Below are 5,120 nucleotides of genomic sequence, written 5' to 3' on the forward strand. Positions count from 1 at the left end.
CCCCACGTCTAGAATCAGAGACTCAAATGAGAGAGAACGACACACTAACTTACTTTCCTAGGGCCTTTGTCTCCTTCAGCCCTTTTCACCCCAAATCTGATCCTCTGTCAGCAGTTAATGTCTCTACCCTCCTTAGGAGAATGTAGCCTCTTTGTCCTGTTATCAACTTGTTATCCCAAGTTGGGACACTGAGATATGCAGAGCCTAAGTGACTTGCTCAAGGCCATAAGTGAGGGCTGTTTCAGAGCATAAATGGACTCGGATCAATGGAGCTGCAGTCACAGCCCGTTACACAGCGCCCCCTTCCCTCATACAAATCCTATTATGTGCAAATGTAGCAGTCCTCTCCACCTGCTCCTATCGTGCGATGAACCTGCAGTGTCACAGTACCGTACTTCTACTCTCCTGACCCACCTGCCTATCAACCCGCCTCAGCCCACATCCTTGCCATTAGTTAGTGAATGCTGACAGCGTGCGCAGCCCTGCACAAAACAAAAACGAAGGCCTGGGCTCTGCCCCGAGGAGTTTACGATCTAAAGATGAGAGAGACGCCCAAAGGAAAATGTACGTCACAAAATCTGTCAAAAGGGATTCAATGAGACATAAATTCACTGGCGCTAGATCAATCCGCCCAAGCTCATCACAGTAATATCCGAGACCCAATGAGAGGTGACATGCTCAGGACGCAGGAGTGTCTCCCCCGCACTGTGAAGCTTGAATGGCTGCTGCACCAAGGTTGCAAGATACTTTCCTTGCTTGAGATACCCGACATTTCTGTATGTATTATCTAGGGCTATCCAGCAACATTTCTTGGGTGGTTACTGCCAGCAGGAGTCTAATGCTGCACATCAGTCCTACACAGGTCTCTTATGTTGCTATCCCCATTTACCTGATCGCCCATAGGATGTTTTTGGCAGCAACAGAGCTAAGGCTGTCACTCAGTGACAAGCACGATGCATAACCCCATTTAGTGCGAATGCAGTTCTACCTCCTCCTGCAGCAACGTTTCAGAGAGAGGCATTGTGATAGAGATGTCATCAGTTGAATAATGCACAGAAAAATCTCAATTTTCATGTTAGAAAAGGACTTGCTCAGAAACTTTGAAACTGGGGGAAAGATCCCCACCTTAACGAATCACCAAAATTTTAGCTACCATCTGTTTTCTTTTGCTCTTTTGTTTTACCTTTGGACTTTCCCTTTTGAGTTGCTGCATTTCCCTTGCTGTAAGCTGCCCTGAGCCTTCCTCAGGAAAGGTGGCATGCAACTCAAATAAAGAGGTTGTAACCAAACACATGCTTGCCTTTTGCCTTAGAGAACTCAAAATTGAGGTTTTGGTGGTCCGATGCATACATCACACAACAAGGTATTTTGGGCTTTTCAGATTTCTCTCAACCTGGGCAGTGAAACCAGCATCCCTCTGTCCTGAAGGCTCTTGTTGCCACAACGTGCAAGTGAAACTTGATTAGAAGGGCTAATCTGATTTAAAAAAATAAGGGGTATTTGGGGTGTCACGTGCTAAGGCACTCACTCGAGGCAGTGACAGTCTGGCTGTTGGGAGCTCCTAAACCAGGGCCGAGTTTTTGGGCAGAGTGCCAAGACCACCCACAACTTCAGCTTGTAAGATGTTGGCATGCCCGGGGCAGATGGCGGGGGAGCCTGATCCTGGTGGCCAGACAGCCTTGGCCCCTTCCCTGCCATCCACCCAGAGGCATGCGTGCCAAGCAAAATGTCTTCGAGTGCCACACTTCATCACCCATGCCGGGGGTTGCCTACCTGTCCTAAAAGTTGTGTCAGCTCCTCTGGGTTGGGCAGGGTCTGGAGACAGATACAGATATAGGCAGTAACTCATTAAGCCAGGGGTTTTCAACCTTCTAGGGTCATAGTACCCCCAGCGGCCGGTCAAGAAGGCAGGAGTCCCCCAGCGGTCAGACAAGCAGGGGTCCCCCACGGCCGATGGGCGAGAAATGCCCCCGGTTGAAACCCCCCTGCATTAAGCTAAGGCTGCTGCTCCCCTGCTCTGGGCTTTCCTGACAGAGGCTGCTCGGTAGCATGAAAAACCTTTATTACCAATGCAAGCAAGGAGATGGAGTCCACCCACTCCATCAGGGCCGGACTAATGCAGAGGCAAACAAGGCATATGCCTCGGGCCCTAAGTGAAGAAGGGGCCCGGTTGTGCTTATTTTACATATTAGAGTGAAAAAATGTCATATAAATATACAGTATTAAGTAGGGAGCCATGAGTTTGTCTGCCAAAGGCCCGCTAAAGGGTTAATCCAGCCCTGCACTCCTTGTCTCTCAAACAAGGGCTAGAGTCCCCTGTCAAGTAGAAAACATCCTTTGCTTGTAAGGGCTCTCAGAAGCACAAAGGCAAGCTTAGGAAAAAAAAAATACTATGGGACAGATTTCTCTGAGGGCTGAGCAGCACCTGGAGTGTGGGCCCTAAATGTTGCTAATTCCTGAGAGCCTTGCAAGATATGGTGGCTTTTGCTTCCCACCCTTTAGAGTCGCAGCTCCAAGAGTGTGAGAACGTCCTGAGGTTTTCAGATGTCTCCTGCACTGAAATCCATTCCCAGCCCTGGGGGCGAAGGCTGGCAAACTTCTGAGCCCTAACAAACCAGGCAAATCAAGACAACCACACAGTTAGTACTCGTTAAAACTGCCTTTACACACACACACATATACTAGTAGGCACACACGTATACATACACGTGCATATACACGCACACACCTGTATACATACATGCTTGTATGCACATGCACACCCACACACATGCACCCTTTGCTCTGGAAACCATAACCAGACACGTGCTTGTGTTATGCTTTAGAGAACACAATTGAAAGTCCTCCGACAGCCCAATGTACACAGCACTCAAAATGCTACCTCGGGCTTTTCATATTTCTCTCAGCCTGGGCAATGCAGCCAAGTCTCAGGTCTGTCTAGGCCAATCCTCAGTGCTGCCACATGCATTTGAAACCTCGTTGGCTAAGGCTTACCTCCCCACATTCACCACCTGAGCGCAGTGTCCGTTGCTCACTCAGGTCAATCAGGGCAGATCACCAGCCATCCCACAAACTGAAGTCTCCGGTCAGAAGGCACAAGCAAAGCCCAGACCTCCAGCTTATTATGTGAACAGAGGAAAATGGCACTGTACACCCCAGAATTGCTCGCAGCAGGGGAATTTGGGGAGCCTGGTTGTTGGGGAGCTCCTCACAGTGTCTTGGACCTACAGGCTCATCAGCTCCTCTGAGCAGGGCAGTGCTGGAGCCAGATACAGGTGTAAACAATAAGTGGCTAGGGTCAGCCTGCTGCCACCCCTCTCTGGGATCCTCCCCAGAGGCTGCTCTGCCAGCACGGAAAGCTTTTGGCAATGCAGCAAGGAGCTGGAGTTACCTTGCTGCCTCGCTCAAATAAGTGATTAGTGTTTAGTGGCTAAAATACCCTATCAAGGACAAAAGCCCCTTTTGTCTGCAAGGGCTCCTCAGGGCACACAAAGGCAGGCTTAGGAAAACAGGATATGGCTTTGATTTTCAGAGGGCTGAGCAGCACCTCCAGGAGTGGCCTGAAGTTTTGCTAATCTTTGTGATACCTGTAATATGTAGTGGGCTTTCTTCCCCCTTCTTACAGTGCCAGCTCCTACAGGTCCAAATTACGTGCAATGTTCTGCCTTCACTTGAGCACCCACACACTTCTAGCTGTGGGTGTAGGCAAAAGCTTGAAAACTTTTGAATCAGAAAGGACCAAACGGAAAAAAAAAAAGATACAGACAGAAAACCACAAGTCTAGGGCTTGTAACATTTTAATTTTGGTGGTGGGTGGAGGGGCACAGGAGGGAATGAGGAGCTGGCCTCATAGCCTGTAAGCACACACATGCCTCAGAAAATTCAAAAGAAAAACACAATTAGTCAGAAGTAAACATCAAAGTGGTACCTTGGCTCCTTTTTGGATTTCTCTCAAGCTGGATAATGAAACCAGTCAGCTCTGTCCAGTCGGCTTATCAGGGAGTGCCACCGTGAGCATTGGATACTTTGCTGCCTAAGGCCTTGTCTCCCCAAATTCTCCCCCCCTTGCCCATTATGCACCTAAGTCAGCAGAACATGCCCACAAACCAAAGCCCCTCACCAGAGGGGGAAAGCAAAGCCCAGAACTCACACTGGGTTTGCAGACTGAGGTGAACGGTTCCCACACACCCCAGAATAATTTGCAGCAGAGGAATTGAGGCTGAAGCACAATTTGTACCACAACAGGCACCAGCCCAGCTCTAGTGTATTTGGGGTGTCATGCATTTTCGGTCCTAACTCTGCCAGCATGGAAAGCCTTTGCTAATGCAACCAGATGCAGTTCACTTGCTCGCTGTCTCTCAAAAAGTGGTTAGTATTTCATGACAACACCTCTTAGTTTGGAAGGACTAGTCAGGATTCAGAGAAGCACAAAGGTAGAAACACTGTGGGTGCGTCCACACATGCCGGCATGTGCGCTTGCAGCAGCTCAAATAGGAGCAGCACAGATTGGAGCCGGGGATTTTTGCCTACGCGCACGTGCCTGGGCATGCACTTTGGTGCAGGGCAAGTTATGCCACTTGGGGCAAAATGACCCTGCCCAGGTCCTCCCAGATCTTCAGCCAGGGAGAACTAAAGCCGGGGGCCAGCACCTGTGCTACCCCCAGCAGTATGAAAACCTGCCCTGGTGCGCAGCTCAGGGCTACTTGCCCTCAGGAGCTTCTGAGGGCCAGGCAGGTGGTGACCGCAGCTACTACCCCTTGTGCCAGTTGGACTGCTGAAGCAGCTGTGACCTGGAGTGGCCCCTGCCCCCTCTACCCACTGCAGCAGTCTGGCAGTGGGGGCTGCTGCCTGGGTGAGACCTGCAGCCACCTGCAAAAGCATCCGCCCCCTTGGATCTGCAGCCCCATGGCTGTGCGCCTGCCAGACCCAGATGGGGTGCCCCCGCTCTGCCATCTGGACAGCTATCGCCCCAAAAATGTGCTCCTTGCAGTGGCCTGCATTGAACTGTCCAAGTGTGTCCTCTTGGCCTCAAATGGCCAACAGGTCAGCCACCTCAGCTGCCCTCCGGCTGGGTCTCCAGTGCTGGCCCTGGGCAGGTTCCTCTGCCCCGTCTCACCACC

The sequence above is a fragment of the Alligator sinensis genome, unplaced genomic scaffold (assembly GCF_000455745.1).
Source record: "Alligator sinensis unplaced genomic scaffold, ASM45574v1 scaffold1548_1, whole genome shotgun sequence".
Classification (NCBI taxonomy): domain Eukaryota; kingdom Metazoa; phylum Chordata; order Crocodylia; family Alligatoridae; genus Alligator; species Alligator sinensis.